This window comes from Oncorhynchus nerka, linkage group LG9a (genome assembly GCF_034236695.1).
Source record: "Oncorhynchus nerka isolate Pitt River linkage group LG9a, Oner_Uvic_2.0, whole genome shotgun sequence".
NCBI classification, from domain to species: Eukaryota; Metazoa; Chordata; class Actinopteri; order Salmoniformes; family Salmonidae; genus Oncorhynchus; species Oncorhynchus nerka.
The window spans coordinates 47,479,763-47,501,444 of NC_088404.1; the positions used below are offsets into that span (position 1 = coordinate 47,479,763).

The 21,682-nt window shown below is 42.0% G+C and overlaps 1 long non-coding RNA gene across 1 annotated transcript; it reads right to left on the reverse strand.

Annotated features, from left to right (window-relative positions):
* Window positions 1–10,256: 10,256 nt before the first annotated feature.
* Window positions 10,257–19,385, reverse strand: LOC115134431 (uncharacterized). Its single transcript, XR_003864333.2, has 2 exons — window positions 19,298–19,385; window positions 10,257–10,474 (listed from the first exon to the last, which is right to left on the reverse strand). It is a non-coding gene; the product is annotated as an uncharacterized LOC115134431 (long non-coding RNA).
* Between the last annotated feature and the right edge of the window lie 2,297 nt (window positions 19,386–21,682).

Genomic DNA, 21,682 nt, shown 5'->3' on the forward strand with positions numbered 1-21,682 from the left:
GACATGTTTTACGCAAAAAAGGCCTGAAACCAGATTCCAAAAAAGGTCCGATCGATACAAGAAATGCCAGAGCTAGAGGACGAAGCAGCGCTTCAGAGGTTCATGGGAATGTTGCAGTATCTCACGAAGTTCATCCCAAATCTCTCAGATGTCAGCGCACCACTGAGACAACTGCTGGAACGAGAAGTTCAGTGGCACTGGGAGTCAGAGCATCAAAAGCTTGAAAACACTTGTCAGCAATGCACCAGTGTTAAAGTACTACGATGTAAAAAAAACTACATTTAAAAAAATAACAGGGACTATCTGTGGGTGCAAGCTCAGAAGGCTTGGGAGCTGTGATGCTGCAAGATGGTCAGCCAATCGCATATGGGTTAAGATTCCTCACAGACTATCAAAAGAGATTGAAAAAGATCTACTGGCGATTAGTGTAATGACTGCAAGAAGTTTCATCAATGCCTGTATGGAAAACCGATCCTGGTGAAGTCACCACAAGCCCTTGGAAACAATCTTCAAGAAGTTGCTCCAGAAAGCACCAGCCAGACTGTAGAGCTGATGAGACTACAGAGATACAGTTCACATGTGACATACAAACCAGGAAAGGTGAAGCACATCGCCGATCCACTGAGCCGAACGTGCCTGAAGGAAAAGAGAGAGAAATTGCTGGATGGTGAGATGGATGTAAACTACATCGCTCATCATCGTCCTAGTTTCTGAAGAGAAACTGCAGCAATTCAAAACAGCAACAGCAGAAGATGAAGAGGTAAGCCTGGTCACAGAAACAGTTAAGAAATGATGGCCATAAACGAGAGGGAAAGTTGCAAAGCAAATACAGCACTACTGGACCTTCAGAGAGGACTTGACATACTCGGATGGACTGCTGTTCAAAAGTTAAAAACGTGTCATTCCTCAGAAAATGAGAGATGAAATGATGGGGGAAAAATCAATAAATCAATAAACCACACAAATGTAAGGAACGAACAAGTGATGTTCTGTTCTGGCCAGGCATGCCTAAACAGATTGAATATGTTGTAACAAAATGTGCAGTCTGCAACACACACAAAAACAACAGCCGCTCATGTCTCATCCAGTCCCAGAGAGAGCTTGGCCCAGAATTGGAGTGGACCTCTTCCATTACAGCGACACAGAATATCTTCTATGCGTGGATTACTTCTCAAAATACCCAGAAATCTCCAAGCTCAGTAGGACAACAAGTAAACACATCATTACAGCACTAAAGTCACAAGGCATATTCGCATGGCATGGGGTGCCAGTCGTTTTGTGCTCTGACAATGTAAGACCGTTGGTGAGTCAAGAAATTTCAAAGTTCTCTACCCGCTGGGAATTCAAACATTTGAATTCACCAACTGTCTTCACAGCTAAACGGCCACGCTGAGAGAGCAGTTCAGACTGTGAAGAACCAGTTGAAAAAAAGCACAAGACAGCAACGGAGACCCTACTTACCTCTCCTTCAGTACAGAAACACACCCCTGGATGAAGTAGGTCTCTCACCTGCACAACTACTAATGGCAAGAAGGCTGAAGACAACGATTCTGACATCAAAGAGATTGTTCAGGGCCTGTTGTCGGACCTCTGGCACTCTTTGGGAGTACCACAGGGTTCAATTCTCGGGCCGACTCTCTTATCTGTATACATCAATGATGTCGCTCTTGCTGCTGGTGATTCTCTGATCCACTTCTACGCAGATGACACCATTCTGTATACCTCTGGCCCTTCCTTGGACACTGTGTTAACTAACCTCCAGACGAGCTTAAATGCCATACAACTCTCCTTCCGTGGCCTTACAACTGCTCTTAAATGCAATTAAAACTAAATGCATGCTATTCAACCGATCGCTGCCCGCACCTGCCCGCCCGTCCAGCATCACTACTCTGGACGGTTCTGACTTAGAATATGTGGACAACTACAAATACCTAGGTGTCTGGTTAGACTGTAAACTATCCTTCCAGACTCACATTAAGCATCTCCAATCCAAATTAAATCTAGAATCGGCTTCCGATTTCACAACAAAGCATCCTTCACTCATTCTGCCATACATACCCTCGTAAAGCTGACCATCCTACCAATCGTCGACTTTGACAATGTCATTTACAAATAACCTCCAAAACTCTACTCAACAAATTGGATGCAGTCTATCACAGTGCCATCCGTTTTGTCATCAAAGCCCCTTATACTACCCACCACTGCGACCTGTACGCACTCGTTGGCTGGCCCTCGCTTCATACTCGCCAAAAAACCCACTGGCTCCAGGTCATCTACAAGTCTCTGCCAGGTAAAGCCCCACCTTATCTCAGCTCGCTGGTCACCATAGCAGCACCCACCCTTAGCATGCGCTCCAGCAGGTATATCTCACTGGTCACCCCCAAAGCCAATTCTTCCGCCTTTCCTTCCAGTTCTCTGCTGCCAATGAACAATCTGCAAAAACCTCCCTCACTAGCTTTAAGCACCAGCTGTCAGAGCAGCTCTCGGATCACTGCACCTGTACATAGCCCATCTGTAAATTGCCCATCCAACTCCCTCATCCCCATACTGTATTTATTTATTCATCTTGCTCATTTGCACCCCAGTATATCTACTTGCACATTCATCTTCTGCACATCTATCACTCCAGTGTTTAATTGCTATATTGTAATAAGCCACCATGGCTTATTTATTGCCTTTACCTCCCTTATCCAACCTCATTTGCTCACATTGTATATAGACTTTTTCCTACTGTATTATTGACTGTATGTTTGTTTATTCCATGTGTAACTCTGTGTTGTTGTATGTGAAGAACTGCTTTGCTTTATCTTGGCCAGGTCGCAGTTGTAAATGAGAACTTGTTCTCAACTAGCCTACCTGGTTAAATAAAGATGAAATCAAAAATAAATAAAGAATAAATTGTTAGGAGCCGTCTCACAAGCTTTTGGTCATGAAGGAAGGAGAACGAGTCAGATAAGGATCAGATAAGACAGCAAATGGCAACCAGCAATTGTACCTGAAAAACATGACCAGCCAAGGTCATACGTAGTACAAACACCAAACAAGAGAGAATCTACAGAAGGAACCGGAGACTCCTGTTAAAAACACATGAAACAACACACCCAGAGAGACACCATAATAATTTCATTTTTTTTTCACCTTTATTTAACCAGGTAGGCTAGTTGAGAACAAGTTCTCATTTGCAACTGCGACCTGGCCAAGATAAAGCATAGCAGTGTGAACAGACAACACAGAGTTACACATGGAGTAAACAATTAACAAGTCAATAACACAGTAGAAAAAAAGGGGGAGTCTATATACAATGTGTGCAAAAGGCATGAGGAGGTAGGCGAATAATTACAATATTGCAGATTAACACTGGAGTGATAAATGATCAGATGATCATGTACAGGTAGAGATATTGGTGTGCAAAAGAGCAGAAAAGTAAATAAATAAAAACTGTGGGGATGAGGTAGGTGAAAATGGGTGGGCTGTTTACCAATAGATTATGTACAGCTGCAGCGATCGGTTAGCTGCTCAGATAGCAGATGTTTGAAGTTGATGAGGGAGATAAAAGTCTCCAACTTCAGCGATTTTTGCAATTCGTTCCAGTCACAGGCAGCAGAGTACTGGAACGAAAGGCGGCCGAATGAGGTGTTGGCTTTAGGGATGATCAGAGAGATACACCTGCTGGGGCGCGTGCTACGGATGGGTGTTGCCATCGTGACCAGTGAACTGAGATAAGGCGGAGCTTTACCTAGCATGGCCTTGTAGATGACCTAGAGCCAGTGGGTCTGGCGACGAATATGTAGCGAGGGCCAGCCGACTAGAGCATACAAGTCGCAGTGGTGGGTAGTATAAGGTGCTTTAGTGACAAAACGGATGGCACTGTGATAAACTGCATCCAGTTTGCTGAGTAGAGTGTTGGAAGCAATTTTGTAGATGACATCGCCGAAGTCGAGGATCGGTAGGATAGTCAGTTTTACTAGGGTAAGCTTGGCAGCGTGAGTGAAGGAGGCTTTGTTGCGGAATAGAAAGCCGACTCTTGATTTGATTTTCGATTGGAGATGTTTGATATGGGTCTGGAAGGAGAGTTTGCAGTCTAGCCAGACACCTAGGTACTTATAGGTGTCCACATGTTCAAGGTCGGAACCATCCAGTGTGGTGATGCTAGTCGGGCATGCGGGTGCAGGCAGCGATCGGTTGAAAAGCATGCATTTGGTTTTACTAGCGTTTAAGAGCAGTTGGAGGCCACGGAAGGAGTGTTGTATGGCGTTGAAGCTCGTTTGGAGGTTAGATAGCACAGTGTCCAATGACGGGCCGAAAGTATATAGAATGGTGTTGTCTGCGTAGAGGTGGATCAGGGAATCGCCCGCAGCAAGAGCAACATCATTGATATATACAGAGAAGTCGGCCAGAGAATTGAACCCTGTGGCACCCCCATAGAGACTGCCAGAGGACCGGACAGCATGCCCTCCGATTTGACACACTGAACTCTGTCTGCAAAGTAATTGGTGAACCAGGCAAGGCAGTCATCCGAAAAACCGAGGCTACTGAGTCTGCCGATAAGAATATGGTGATTGACAGAGTCGAAAGCCTTGGCAAGGTCGATGAAGATGGCTGCACAGTACTGTCTTTTATCAATGGCGGTTATGATGTCATTTAGTACCTTGAGTGTGGCTGAGGTGCACCCGTGACCGGCTCGGAAACCAGATTGCATAGCGGAGAAGGTACGGTGGGATTCGAGATGGTCAGTGACCTGTTTGTTGAGGTCACTTACCTTATCCTGTGGAAAGAGAACCTGAAACAAGTGTTAGCCTGGAAGAAAACTACTCATTAGTGTGTTCTCCAGCACCAACAACACGAAAACAAAACAGTGGAAAGCAACAATGTAAACACTGACACACCAGTGAAATCAACTCGCTATGATTTCGCTATCAGAATCCCAAAATGCTACCAGTACTGAAAATACTATATTGAAAAGACTGTTAAAATAATAATAATAATAATAATTAACATTGAAAATACATTAACAATAACAATGTGATGACAATTTTGATGTCTTAGGTTATGTTGAAAAAAGATGATTGTTTTACATATTGTTTGCAATGTGAAACACTGAGTTGAAAGAAAGAACATTAAATAGTTTAAAAAAAGGGAAATGTCATGTATTTACATGTACTTCCCTGGAGTGCATGAGGGTGGCGCTGTTACTAATTACTACACGTGATCATCTGTACTTCCACTTGACCCATGACATCTGATGTTGCAACCACATCCCTGCCCTCAGTGTGCTAATATATTACAGAAACCGTCAACGAATACAGCAAAGAGACGCTGTTCTTATGAGCGAGTTCAAGTTTCTTACTCAGCGCTGTCAACACTTTTATAAGCCCAAAAATGCGAGTCCTTCTCCTTTCCACTCAGCGCTACAACAAGCAGTGCAGCAGTCATGAATGAGTAGGGAAGTGTATCTACTCGACAGGCTTGCGTTGTTATTATTATTAGCCGCTTGAGTCTTTTTAAATATCGAGGAATATTTGACTTTCTCTGTTCATAGGAGTAATAACATGAATTTGTGCATGAGGCAGATGCTTCTTGAGTTTTGCCATCAGCTGGAGGATAGGGATACTTTCTGGTCAGTGTCAGTGGAGGAATGGAAGAGCGGAGGGATGTTGAGAGGCGGACCCCTCAGTCTGCTGCTCTTTTCCCTCCACTGAGACTGACCATCAGATGCAGGCATATAACAATAAAAAGCTAATTATTTAAGTGTATGCTCACTCAGCTGTGCTTCACAAGTAATACAACAACAGATCTACTACCTGTGTAATCATATAGCCTACCTCATTTAAAAAAATATAATTTACAAAAATAGCCCGAACAACATTGCTTTGACAGGGCAATTCAATAAATATGAGGTGATAATGTATTGGACCTATAGCTTACTCCACAAACCTCATTGCTACAGTACTGTTTTTCATTGGTTAATATCACATAGGCCTACGATTTTTAAGTCACGTTAATAAAAAATCTGAGCAGTAGATCTCGGCTTGCATTCTGACTATTGACTCAGAAAAGGTTGGTGACCACTGTTCTAAAGTTTTCCCTGTTAACACTATTTATGTTTCCCTTTACTGTGGCAATTGTGATCGAATCAACACAATATTAGCCACTTTCAATGCAACATACCGAAACAAAACAAAGTATGCAAGAGATGTTGTTGTAGGCAGAATACATTAGATAGGATTCTATTGCATTGACACGCACTACGCAGCCCATACTGTACATAGACCAGTGCAGCATAAACATTCAAAGCTGCAGTAAACCTATATAAAAATAGACCATTGCCATATATGGATCTGTGATATTTACTTTGAACTGGACTGTGTTTACAGCATGAGCGGTCGTGAGTAGATTGTTTTAGGATCAAAGCAAGAGCTGCATGTGGCCACGTGTGCACATTTTGTTAAAATACATTGCTATTTAGTGAGTTATTATCCCAGTTATAGATAATTTGTAGTCAGCAATAGGGGAGTGATTGCTTCTTACAAGAGCTCAAAATGTGTACATTTAGATTTCTTTTGTCTTGTGTTGTATTTTGAGACAGGCTTGAATAAGTAGCCAATAGGCCGAGAGTAGCATCATTTGTGATTCTCTGTAATAATTTATTTTGTAAAGTGGTTTCTTACAACAACATTTTCAGTCACCTCCTCATCTGAAGGACAAGTGGATGAACAAGTTCATGTTTTTGATTGTTTTTGATGGTAGGACACTCCGGTAGGCCTACAATACGATCAAATAGCCACAGTAGCCTACATGGCCACTGTTGAAACTGTAACTTAAAGCAGGTACAGCCTCAGTGTTCACAGCCAACGCACGCTGGAAGTTGCACAGAATTTTCACAATGTTCAAGTTTGCATTCAGCAGACCTTCAGAGGGAAAATTAGAGGTAATATTGGTTGTGAGTTTTATCTCCTGGGGTGCTTTTTACATGATGAATTTGTCTTAAACATGAGTTGGTTAAAAAAAACTGGTTATTAAAAGAAGAGGAGGACAATTATTCACTGTTCACTGGTGCAAGTTGAGAAACGCTGTACTATAGCGTACTGCCTATGTTATGTGTCAGTAGCATGCATGTAAGTAGCTAGTTAGGAACTGCCCCTGTTGACGGTTCCTAACTAGCCACATAGAGTCAGCTCCAACTCTGCCACGGTTGCACACCGGCCCGGCTGAAGGTAATTGGAGAAAGAAGTTGGCTACTTCCAGACACAAACTGTAGTTAGGCTGTTTCAGGTTATCTAGAAGGGTGAATGACTGTAACTGTATACTGTTTTGGCAGAGTGAATGTACAAACACTTCCCACATGCAAGCACACACACACACATAGGAGACACCCACATCAAAACACGCCTTCGTGACCCAAATCTCGTTCTCAGTTGCATTTCCTAGTGAGGAACGATTGAAACCGAGGCTAAATCTGTAAGTTTAGACCCACTTTAACAGTGAGACAGAAAGAGATGGAAGGGGGAATCAACGTGCCCAGTCAGGGGGAGAGAGGAGTTGAGGGTGGGGGAGATGAGGCTTTCACCAGACTTTGTGTTATGCAACACCAGATCTGCATCCCAAATGGCACCCATTCTCTTAATAGTGAACTACTTTTGTCCAGGGCCCATAACACTATAGGGAATAGTCTGCCATTTGACGCACACAACAGCAGTCTCAGAGAAATGTCTCAACGACCAACTGAGAAAATACTGGGGTTGATATACAGTTTTAAATAGTAAAAAAAAAAAATCCAGATACTCTGTGAGCCTGAGGACAAGGGAAGGTAGTGCTTACTATACATTAGTGATAAATGATCACATGCAGACAGTGAGTTCAACCCAGCCTCCACATGTTGCCTGACTGTAGCAAATAATAACAAGAATATGGAACATATGTGCTCTTAACCAGAGTGTCTTTAGTGTACAGTAAGCATATGCTATGATAATAATTGACACAGACGATGTCAGAAGTCAACAGAACCCCCACCCACCCCACCCACCTATTCACACTTCATAGAAATTAAGCCCCAGTTATTACGACGAGTTAGCCGTCGATGTGGCGTGAAAACGCCTCGATAATGGCGCCAGGCGTTCCTACTAAGACCGCTGCAATTAAGATGGCGGAGTGACTGGAGGACGGTTGTAACTCCAGCTCAGATCCACTCCACTGTTGGGGGCGTTTGAATCAGGACCTCCTGTTCAACTTACTGTGAATACTTAGGGTATAGCACCCTCAAGTGGGCATTGTTAATAAAACTTCATATGAATTCAAGGCGTTAAATCAAATCTTGTGCTGAAAATAAGTTGCATTGTAAAATCTAATGGATATTGTCTTCCATTGTGTGTATGTGTATGTGTGTGTGTGTGTGTTTGTGTGTGTGTGTGTGTGTGTGTGTGTGTGCGTGCGTGTGTGTGTGTGTGAGAGAGCAGGCGTGCTTGTGTGCTTGTGTGTGTGTGTGTGCGTGTGTGTGCGCGCGCGCGTGTGTGTGTGTGTGCGCGTGTGTGTGAATCCTGTATGATCTGCCGTTTGAATTTCCTGCAAAGGTTCATCCACTTTGCTTCCCAAACTAGAACACATGCAAAATCATCCCACCTATAGCACATAATACACATCACCTTTCTTCATCTGTGGTGATATTACTGGCTAGGCATACAGCGTTCTCCCTGAATAAATGTTGGACCATTTTAGTCCATTTTAGATCTGTTCGCCCTACTCTGTCTTCATCTACGGGGAGGGTTAGGAGCTTCTTCTTTACTTCCGTTTCTCTCTGACGACCTGGTTTTCTCTTTCGAGCCATTACTCAACAAGCAGACTGACTGATCTCTCAATGCAACGGTGGAGGACATTCCATGGGTGATGAGGACAGCTCGAATGGAAAGTATTTGACTATGGCAGTGGGTGTGTGTGTTACTATGGCGTTACAGAAGCGCGCATTCACCAACATACAGTAATGGCCAGCTACTCAAACATGGCAACAAAATACAGAGGTTAAATATCGAAACATATAGTGTACAACATATTGCTTTAAGACTTCTCTGTATTGAACCACACAGACATGATGAGATATATATTATTTTAACATGCATAGAATGACAATGTGCATGAAAGGCAGGTCTGAATATCATGTAAGACTGCCAGGGTTAGACCGACCACCCGCTAGCTTCAATATATCCCTCAAATTATTAAATCACTTGGTTATGAAATTATTCATCTGTCCAACAACACTCGGCGCCAGATCTGTGTACGTTTGGGAGCCATTACAGCCATGTTTTCAGTAAAACATTATGATAAAATAAATACTAGTTTATTGCCCTGTTCTGTTCTGTTCAATACTATATAAAAGAGAACCTCATTGTCCACAGACAGTCCTATTTGCAACTTCCTGTGAGCTTTGTGTCCATGTACATCACTGCCAACGACTCAGCGCTAGCTACAAATTCCATTGGATTCCAGTAAGTAACATTTGACAGCTTTCCTGGGCTTAACGGGAAATCACTCAATGGGACCCAAGATTATAACCTCTGTAAACCGCTGGTCAATGGAAAAGTCTTAATCCACTCATAGCCAACCACTCCCTGGTGTAACATTGACTTCGCCAGATACGGAGGTGGCCGATTTGACCATAAAGCAAATAAATTCTGTGAAGAAGAAATAAATTCCCAGGGACACAGTGTTTGGAGCCACTGCATGCTATTTCTAGCCTCTCTTCACAACAGTCACTTCAGCATTTATATGTGCATCTGTATTTATTTATTCACAGCAACAGAGGCTAAATGAGGTATTATCTAAACTAACCGTTTCTTAGACAGTGTAAGGTAAGCTGTGTTTTGTATATCGCCGTCTGGTTTTAATAGGTTACTGTGGGCCTCAGTATACGAACTATACTAACTATCGGGCTATAGAGCTTGTAAGTAAGCATTTCACTGTAACCTGTTGTATTCGGCGTGTGTGACAAATCAAATCTGATTTGATTCGTTGCCTAGTTATGCTTGCTATACTAATTATTGATCCCAGCTTGTTTTACAGCGTAAAAAGAAGGCCTCAAGAGGGCCTCTGGAATAAAGTCATTGCAACGTATTCCACATAAACATATCACACTGTAGAACAACATGGCTCCCCCAGTGAGTCTCTCTAGACGGGCCTCATGCATGCAGGACCTGACGGTGGTCTGTTTTACACTTGAGTGTGGCCTCTGAGTAATTGTTTAACTACAGACCAAACTGTCTTCTTAATTGTCAAAGAAAACACATGTATTGAACTCATGCACCACAGCAACATAAAACGAAATGGATGCCTTTCATATCAAACAGCTCCAGTTTATAGCTGAGTTACGCGGTGACTGAAAATGTCATTGTCATCTCTGTGGTAGCTGAGGTAATGGCTTCAGTGTAGACTTGAAAATGGCTCCCTCTCCGAGTCCGTCTCCATCTGTTGTCACCTCGGCCACACACTGGAGAGAAACAAGATGGAGACAGCAGACTGAGCGACACAGATGAAAATAAGAAACAAAATAGCCAAGGAGAAAATAATCGTCACCGCAACCACAGACAAACTCCAACAACAGAACCCAAATGTGTCCTTTGACCTTCAGTCACCAAAACCCCCAGCATGCTTTCTGCTTGCAGTTCCACTAGACTTCAGCCTCTCGGTGGGGAATCTGGGTCGCCCATAGTGACTGTCACTCTTCTGTCACTGCGGAAACTGAGGATGGAAAATCCTCAGTCTCACATGGCTGAGGAAAAGCCAGGGGGCAAATAGACAGACAGGAGGACAGACAGACAAACCACAAGCACTAAACTGTCTTGAGTTGAAATAACAGTCATTTCTGTGAGGAAAGCTCAATGTGACGCTCCATTACTGAAACACAACAAAGCAGCCTTTTCATCAACTCACAAACACTGGGAGAGGAACTTGGGGTTCACCACGGGCCATCTACAAGACAGGGGTTGAAATAGGGTGTGTGTTGAGTACAAATGGTAGCTAGAAGACATTGAGAACTTTTTGTGTCTTTTTTAAAGTCATGTCCTCACATTTAACATCAAATCCCGTGAAAAAGGTTCAACATTCATTCTACTGTAGAGGTTGAAATCCTTCCCTGACTTGACTGGGATATCGTCAGGTTGCTATTGCGAGGTCCCAGACAAACAAGCAGTCAGTGTGTAATATATCCCTCTAAACATTCCTTTGTGTGTGAAGCCCTGTGGAGGCAGAAGCACTCTCCTGGACTGCAGACAGACACAACAAAGGCACCTGTGTTTGACATACAGCACCATACCAAACCTGAGGCCAGAGAGAACACACACACTAGGTCACACTAGAACTAAAGAAGGCTAGGACATCCACCTTACATATAATACTGTAGGTCAGAAGCACAATAGCACAACTCAGATACTGCAGTGTCAAATATTTAATATCAATATTTTTACAGTCAATTACTGGCAGCACAGAAGGCTTTATTGAAACACAAATTTACAGCACCTGACAACAGCAACATGTTGTATTTCAAGAATTTACAGTGCATTACTGGAAACGCAGTAGATTGGAAACCGTTGCAGATTTACAGTGCAGGCAGCTAGTGCCAACGATGGGCAGTATTTCTGTGACATGCGTTTGATAAAGGTATTTCAATAGTTTATATACTTATTATGACATTGGTCTTAATTGCAACTTAAGTATGGCATAACAGTTTAATTTGAATACAGTAATTCAAATACATGTATTTTATAATATAGCAGTAAATTTACAACTACAAAAACATTCTCGGTAACAGAAATGGTATTTTTGCTTGCTATGAGTGAAATGTTCTTGTTTATCTGCCATAGTTGAATGCCAGAGTGTAAGTCGCTCTGGTTAAAGAGTGACTGCTAAATGACCAAAACGTAAATGTAAACATGAACACTTGCAAAGCACACTGCTGGGTATAAATCTAATTACCACCCCCAAAGAAGCCAAATGTGATCAAAATACAAATAGTTTGAGGGCGGAGCTCGTAAGAATTATACCCAGCAGTGTGCTTTGTAAGTGTTCATTATTACATTGACATTTTGGTCATTTAGCAGACGCTCTTGTCCAGAGCGACTTAGCTAAGGTTGATTAAAATAACGCATTGATATGTCATAGCAAGTAAAACGTTCCTGTAACCGTTCTTCAAGGTGTTTTGTATTTGAGTCAGAGTCTTTACCCGACAAGGTCGTGTTAGTTATCCTGTTAGAGCGTTTGTGGCGAATCAGGTGCAACGTTTATGGTCGTAGAAGTGTGTAGGAGGGAGATTTCAAGATGTGGGAACTGCGCAGGAGGGCATGGGATAGAGGATTTTGTCGTTTCGGTGAATAAAGTTGCGTGTGTCAACTGTAGGGGGTGCACATTTTGCTGGGGATGGGAAGTGTCCGGTGCGAGAGAGGCAGGTTCAGGTGGCCAGAGTCAGAGTAGTGTAGAAGGTGTCGTATACTGAGGCAGTGAAGAAAGTAGAGGACGAGTCAAGGGTGAAGGATTCTGAATAGTAGATATGTGCCAGCACAGAGGGATAGGCCAATGAGTGGTATATGCTTCAGTAAGATTGGCTTCTTAGCGTTCATAGGAATGGCTATCAACAGTACCGCAGAAATGGAATGTAAATAACAGAAAATAGATGTTGTGGTGGCAGCTGCAGAGAAGTATTTGGGGGTACGAGATTTGACATCAGAAGAGTTACAGAGTGTGTTGAGTGGTGGTGTCCTGTCCTCTCAGGCCATTGGCGATGGGTTTTAATGAGTATTGGTAGGGAACTTAAAATGTATGTATATTTGAACTTAATTATATTTTTGCATCCCAAAGTGTACTAGATCTATACTAGTAACTGCCAACCGCAGTTAAAACTCACCGAATAAGATGCCCATCCTTGGCAAGTGCCAAGTAAATTACTGTAATATTCACAGTCACCATCTTCCTGTAATTTACTGTAATATCAGAACAACGATACAGTACAATACTGTACAATTATTCAACTATACTGTTAGAAAGTAAATGTTCTTGATGTTACGTTTGAGGCATGTGTCAAAATCACTAAGCAGTTTACTTCGAAGCAGTGTGCCGATGCCTGTATCACTTTATCAGAAGCACATGATGAATGACGTCTGAAGGTTACGCTGCGCACGTGCTATGGAGTGTGGGATGTCATCTATAATAAATGGCTGCTCTAAATTATTTTGACCAGCAGGTGCCACTAGTGTACACAGTGTTGATCAAAGCCTTGCGTAATGAACCTATTTTCAACACAATTGGCTGTAAAGCGCCAATGCTTCAGGACGCTTCGTTTCCCACTAGGAAATGCTACTGTAATCATGTTTTTATTTTACTGTAATTACATGGGATTGGTGCATGCAGGTTGGCTGTTGGTTATCTGTATTTTAGAGCATATGTATGAACACTTTTGTTTTAACCACTTGCACTTCTAGAGGCCTGAACAAAGGCTTTCAAACTGGCTCTAATTACAGGGTAAAACACTCAACCAGTAACAGTTTAAGACTCGCTGCCACTAATCTGATCCCTATACACATGGAATTGTTAGGGCACGACTGCCACATACAGTTTAAGTCAGAAGGTTACATACACCTTAGCCAAATACATTTAAACTCAGTTCCTCACAATTCCCTGTCTTAGGTGAGTTAGGATCACCACTTTATTTTAAGAATGTGAAATGTCAGAATAATAGTAGAGAGAATGATTTATTTCAGCTTGTATTTCTTTCATCACATTCCCAGTGGGTCAGAAGTTTACAAACACTCAATTAGAATGTGGTAGCAGTGCCTTTAAATTGTTTAACTTGGATCAAACGTTTTTGATTGCCTTCCACAAGCTTCCCACATTTAGTTGGGTGAATTTTGATCCATTCCTCCTGACATAGCTGGTGTAACTGAGTCAGGTTTGTGGGCCTCCTTGCTCGCACACGCTTTTTCAGTTCTGCCCACACATTTTCTACAGGATTGAGGTCAGGGCTTTGTGATGGCCACTACAATACCCAGAATACATTTCTCCAAAAAGTACGGTCTTTGTCCCCGTGTGCAGTTGCAAACTGTAGTCTGGCTTTTTTTATGGCGGTTTTGGAGCAGTGGCTTCTTCCTTGCTGAGCGGCCCTTCAGGTTATGCCCATATAGGACTCATTTTACTGTGGACATAGATACTTTTGTACCTGTTTCTTCCAGCATCTTCACAAGGTCCTTTGCTGTTCTGGGATTGATTTGCACATTTCGCACCAATGTATGTTCATCTCTAGGAGACAGAACACGTATCCTTCCCTGAGCGGTATGACGGCTACATGGTCCCATGTTGTGTATACTTGCATACTATTGTTTGTACAGATGAACGTGGTACCTTCAGGCATTTGGAAATTTCTCCCAAGGATGAACCAGACTTGTGGAGGTCTACAATTATTTTGTAGATTGATTTCTTTTGAGTTTCCCATGATGTCAAGCAAAGAGGCACTGAGTTTGAAGGTAGGCTTTGAAATACATCCATAGGTACACCTCCAATTGACTCAAATTATGTCAATTAGCCTGTCAGAAGCTTCTAAAGCCTTGACATAATTTTCTGGAATTTTCCAAGCTGTTTGAAGGCACAGTCAACTTAGTGTATGTACATTTCTGACCCACTGGAATTGTGATACAGTGAAATAATCTGTCTGTAAACAAATGTTGGAAAAATTACTTGTGTCATGGACAAAGTAGATGTCCTAAACACCTTGCCAAAACTATAGTTTGTTAACAAGAAATTTGTGAAGTGGTTGAAAAATGAATTTGAATGACTCATACCTAAGTGTATGTAAACTCCCAACTTCAACTGTTTCTGTTCAATTGGTACAGCATTCCCACTAACGGGTGCAACAAAAATATAGCCACTTAAAAGGCGAAACACACTGCATGACCAAAAGTATGTGGACACCTGCTCGTCGAACATCTCATTCCAAAATCATAGGCATTAATATGGAGTTGTTCTCCCCTATGCTACTATAACAGCCTCCACTCTTCTGGGAAGGCTTTCCACTAGATGTTGGAACATCGCTGTGGGGACTTGCTTCCATTCAGCCTCAAGAGCATTAGTTAGGTCGGGCATTGATGTTGGGCGATTAGGCATGGCTCGCAGTCGGCGTTCCAATTCATCTCAAAGGTGTTCAATGGGGTTGTAGTCTGGGCTCTGTGCAGGAAAGTCAAGTTCTTCCACACTGATCTCAACAAACTATTTCTGTATGGGCCTCGCTTTGTGCACCGGGGAATGCTGAAACAGTCAAGGGCCTTCCCCAAACTGTTGCCACAAAGTTGGAAGCACAGAATCGTCTGGAATGTAATTGTATGCTGTAGCATTAAGATTTCCCTTCCCTGGATCTAAGGGACCTTCGCCGAAACATGAAAAACAACCCCAGACCATTATTCCTCCTCCAAACTTTACAGTTGGCACAATGCATTCGGGCAGGTAGCGTTGTCCTGGCATGCACCAAATCCAGATTCATCCATCGGACTGACAGATAGTCCGATGTGATTCATCACTCCAGAGAACACGTTTCCACTGCTCCAGAGTCTAATGGTGGTGAGCTTAACACCACTCCAGCTGACACTTGGCATTGCGCATGGTGTTCTTTGGCTTGTGTGTGGCTGCTCGGCCATGGAAACCCAATTCATGAAGCTCCCGATGAACAGTCCTTGTGTTTCCAGAGGCAGTTTGGAACTCAGTAGTGAGTGTTACAACCGAGGACAGACCATTTTTACGCTGTTCTGTGGGCTTGTGTGGCCTACCACTTCGTGGCTGAGCCTTTGTTACTCCTAGACGTTTCCACTTCCCAATAAGCAGCACTTACAGTAGACCGGAGCCGCTCAAGCAGGGCAGACATTTCATGAACTGACTTGTTAGAAAGGTGGCATCCTATTAAGCTGCCACGTTGAAAGTAACTGAGCTCTTCAGTAAGGCCATTCTACTGCCAGTGTTTGTCTATGGAGATTGCATGGCTGTGTGCTCGATTTTATACACCTGTCAGCAACAGGTGTGGCTGAAACAGCCAAATCCACTAATTTGAAGGGGTGTCCACATAGTTTTGTATATATAGTGTATGTTAATGAGCCAGTGATTCCTCCCACAATTTTTTTCCACAATGCACCATCATTTACAGAATGGTGCAGTACATACCTGTATACAGCAAAACGGCAATACAGTACTGTATTGTAATACAATTACAGTATTTACTAGAAGTGAATTTGTAATTATATATTACAGCATACCAATTAATATTTGGTATTTTATATCACTTGTACTAGAGGCCTAAACAAAGGCTTCCAAACTGGCAGTGACTAAAGGGCAAAACAGAACAGAACGACAAGGCTAAACACTCAACCATTAAAGTTTAAGACTTGCTACCACTCTGATCAGTCCACAATAAATTGCTAGGGAATTACCATCACATTTCAGTTAACTTGGTACAGCGCTCTCACTAACAGGTGCAACAAATATAACCTCTTGCGAGGCACGCCTCAAAATATTTTTCCTGAGATGGAAATAACAAAACCATGCACCCGCTAGCGTTCAAAAGGTTTTTGGCGCTGCCAAAATATGGTAACGCACTGTATTCTGTGGGGTGGTAGTGAATTACAGTGAATTACTGGCAAGACAGTAGCCAGTAAATTATTGTATAGTTACAAGAAAATAAAAATAAATTTAAAAATACAGTACGGTGTTCTGTGGGGTACAGCATTCTCACTAACAGCAACAAATATAACCTCTTACGAGGCACTTCTCCAAATATTTTAATGAGCCAGAGTTTTCCCCCCACAGCAGTGTAGTGGAATGCCATTGAGCCCCCATAATGCATTGCTCTTTACAGTACTGTACTGTAATATTGAATTACAGTAGATAACTGTAAATGTGTTGCTGTAAATTAACAGCAATTTGTTACAGTGTGTTGTGTAGACTGCTGTGATGTACAGCACAGTATATTCAAACTATGTGTTTAAGCATAGGAATAGCAGTTTTGTCTGCCCATGTGACCTGACCATGAAAACTTCTGTTGGCTCTGTGTTGGCTATAACCTTTGCCCTGTAGCAATAGTATACTGTAGCATAAAAGCTGGCTTAATCATGGTTTTGAAGTAAACTTGTTAAACAAATTGTCGACTATGTATGCAGTGTACTGCGCATGACCCTTGAGCTTTGAGAATGGCATGGGCTTAGAAGTCAGGAAAAACTGGCTGTACTTTCTCAATCCTGCAGTAATACGTTAGTCCAATAGAAAGTTCCCTATCTTGCTGCGTTGCCAAGCCATCGCTGGACGTGAGGCAATAACAGAGGACCTGCCGGCCGTGATATCAATGTTATGATTATATAAATGAAAGTACCTTTTCGCAATGCCAAGAAAGAAAATCACAATCTTATTGCTAAACATATCAGCCGCCCATACCATATTGGAATAAGATCCTTAAAAACACCCAAGTACAATGTTAAAGATAAACAGTGAGAATCAATTAAGGAGAGGGTAGATGTTACAGTAAGAGAGTGAGACGGAGGGAAAAGAGAGCAAACCGTATGCTGAAACAAGCTGAAAAGTAATATAATTTATTTGACCTAGCGCTGTACATATCTCTCTTCTGCAGAGCACCCAAGACATACTCAGCATGCTCATATGGTGTGAGAAAGTTCTTGGAATACCAACACATTGTCAATAGATGACACCGAACGTTGAGAGAACATATTCGGTACATGAACTGAGGCTCTTGTTTTTCAAGTAAGTCTGCTCTTAGGCTTTCTCTCTCTCGCCGCAGTGCGTGTTAGCAACAAAAGCCAGGCTTTGAGTATGGTTGAATGAGCTGGGGATGGAAACATTGTCTGTTTGAACTGGAACGCGGAGCAAACACAGACGGTACACGGGGCTATGGTGTGAGAGAGAGTGGAGAGGAGGTGACCCACTCACACAGCAAACACCCCCAGCTGTTCAGAGGGAGTAGAGCGGGAGGGGGGTGCGGGTGTGTGTGTGTGTGTGTGTGTCGAGGTCCATCCGTAACTGCGGCCAGGCACGATTGCAGGGCCGCACCGGAGTCAATGAAGTCTGTTAGACTTTTTCAGGTATGTAAAACTCATGCGGACTCCCATTCATCTGATGTATGTGTAACTATTGCCCAGGGAATGACAAAGAGTTCAAAGTTAGCACTGTGACCTACCTGGCAAAATCCGCTGAAATAAATCAATACCAACAAAGCAACACATTAATATTACTTGGATGACAGTCGGTTTGTTTCATTGACATTACTTTACTGGATAGCCTTAAGACTTGCAACGGTGACACAACTATGGAAATCAGCACAATCTATTAAATGTAGGTTATTATTGTCTATCTCCGTCATTCCGTCTACAGGTATTTGAAAATAAGACTAAAATTAATTATATAAGGCTGGGGGAGGGTAGGATTGTGTGTGTGTGTGTGTGGGGGGGGTTAAGCAGGTTTTAAATGCTAATTTGTAGTGACTTTCCAGAAAAGGATAGAGACAAATTGTTAACTTACAAATGGGCAAAGGTACAAGGAGAAGGGGGGCCTTGCAGAGGGGCACTTACTCTGATAGTCCATCAGTCTGAGGGCCATTCATACTGTACCGAATACCAGTGTGACTGTGTGACTTAATGTGGATATATTCAATTAAACAACCATTTTGAACTCTTTCTCTGCTACTGTATCATTCATTTCCTAGTATTTTTATACCGCTGCTCTATATACTTTTTGGTTTGAAACTTAACGTGATATTTTCAACTTAAAATACAGTTATTATACTGTAATAATAACCCGCAACACACACAGTTAACTTTGAAAAAAAAAACATGTTAAAGTAGGTATTAAAGTTCAAACTGAAAGGAATCAATCTCTGCTCTACACAATTATCAAAAATGTAACATCATCATGGCTGCCTCTCTCCTGCATGAAGTTGACACATGCAATACATACCTTCTTGACTTAAGATGCTATCATTTCATCAGAGATCATATATGATAACTCAGATGTATTCACGCTATGACAGATCATCTATCCATGAACTCTATCAGCTTGGAGAACTGAGATGTATTCAAGCTATGCCAGAACTAGCCAGCGTTAGCTTGTTAGATATATCCTGACACAGCTAAAAATTACTCAACTGTAAATGTAAAGCTAACAAGCTACTAGCCAGGAGAAAGTGTATGTTTGCTCATGTTTGTTCTATATCAAAGTTTATTCACATCCATAAACTTTTTAACTTAAACTGACTTTGTTGTTGCAAAAACAATTACTTTACCCGGTGCGGTGAGTAATGAAGGTGGTGCTGCACAGTGCTTTTTCTCTCATTCACACACTGCCACACTGCTTGTAGAGTGAGAACAAAGCAGTCAGTGGGGACTGAGGAAGTGACACAAGTTCCAGCAACAGAGGCTTTTTCAAAATAAAAGTCCCTCGACAAATCTGGCGAATCATTTTTCTAAATTAAACTCTTGTCTATTATTATTATTATTTTTGGATAATTATTCATTTGACCTGCTTCTAACATTGGGGGACATGTGTCTCCCCCCTGTCTCCCTAGGGCTTCTACGCCATTGCCTCTGGACATAAATAAAAGATGTATAATGCTCGGAAAATGTCATTACATGTAATTTTACTTCACTAAATTACATTTATTTGTCTGTTCTAAAACTTTCTCTCATATACAGTGAGTTATTAACATAGAACAGAGATGCATTGGTCGTATTTTCTCAACTGCACATAATACTCTGGCCCTTAAAGACATAAGCCACGTCTGTCAGATTTTTTTGTGAATGTAAATTCTTCAGTTCCATTTGCAGACCAGCAAATGAATGCGGTTTCAGTTTTTGGGTAAGTGCAATCATTTTTTGTTTAGTTTTTTGAATGATGAACTCACATATGACTACAGTTAGTGATTTCTGCCCGTGCCCACTATTAGACGAACTGGACCCTGTCCATAGGCAGCATATGAAAACAAGAGTAACTAAAGCTGAATGCAGTCATTTGTCTACCGCACATCCCAAAACACAACACACATGCTCCTTTATGGACGTCCTCATTCCATCAGACAATCCCTGTCCACAAATGTGGCGATGGCCTCTTGTCCATCTGATCTCAATTGAAACATCTGCATACAAATTGTTTCTCTAACTATTGCAGAGGCCCTGCGAGCAGAGATAGGAGACTTCTCTCCCTTGAATGAATTGGAGTATTGATACATAATGACGGGATCTAAGGGGCTTAAGAGAGGCACATTATATCCGGATGCGGCGGGCGCTCACATATTCAACATGGCCGGGAGACGATGATTAAGTGGAGGTCTGGTATGCTGCAGGGAGTGGGACTCATGCAGTACTTAATAGGGCCAAAGTGTTTGTTGAGTCTATTATCTCAGAGCTTTGGGGAGGACACGTCACACAATGGACTCCCAGATGGGATCATAAGTCATCAACTGACTGTTTTCCCCTTTAATCACTATGACTAGTCGGGGTAATGTGGGATGTGACCAGTCCATCACTAGAGAGTAGGGTGTCCAATCAAAGCGCATCTTTTACCAAATTGCAGGGCTGCAAGTAGCCTAGTGGATAGAGTGTTGGCCTAGTAACCAAAAGGTTGCAAGGTCAAATCCCTAAGCTGACAAGGTAAAAAATCTTTGGTTCTACCCCTGATCAAGAGAGTTAACCTCTTCAGTCGACCCTCTACTTTTTTGAACATTCTGTTAAAAATCGCGCAACATTTCAGCGCCCTGCTACTCATGCCAGGAATATAGTATATGCATTTGCTTAGTCTGTGTGGATAGAAAACACTCAGACGTTTAAAAAACTGGTTAAATCACTGCTGTGGCTTTACCAGAACGGCATTTACATCGAAAAGCACAGGAAAAACTGATCACTGAAAATGGGGAAAATATATCCATGCGCTACTTGAACCCATTGATAAACGTGAACCACAATTAATTGACTGAGGTTGCAGTACCTACAGCTTCCACAGGGTGTCTAGAGTCTTGTCATTTCCCTTCGAGTTTTTTCTTGGTCAAACACATACAGGACACCGTATCTAATCCGGTCTAGGACCGGATATTTTCGTTGAGTTTCTAGCTGGACATTTTTCCAGACGGACAGCTAATGATCTTTACATCGCCTCCTGATGAATTTTATCGCTTATTAACGTTTACTAATACCTAAAGTTGCATTACAAACGTATTTCGAAGTGTTTTGTGAAAGTTTATCGTCGACTTTTTGAATTTTAAAAAATGACGTTACGTTTTGAAACAATGTTTTTTCGTTTATCACACAGTCTACATATAACGATATCTAGGCTTTATATGGACCGATTTAATCGAAATAAAGACCCAAATAGTGTTTATGGGACATCTAGGAGTGCCAACAAAGAAGATGGTGAAAGGTAATGAATGTTTTCTATTTTATTGTGCGGTTTGTGTAACGCCGAAATGCTAATTATTTTGTTTACGTCCCCTGTGGGTCTTTTGGGGTGTTGCATGCTATCAGATAATAGCTTCTCATGCTTTCGCCGAAAAGCATTTTAAAAATCTGACTTGTTGCCTGGATTCACAACGAGTGTAGCTTTAATTCGATACCCTGCATGTGTATTTTAATGAACTTTTGAGTTTTAACTAATACTATTAGCATTTAGCGTAGCGCAT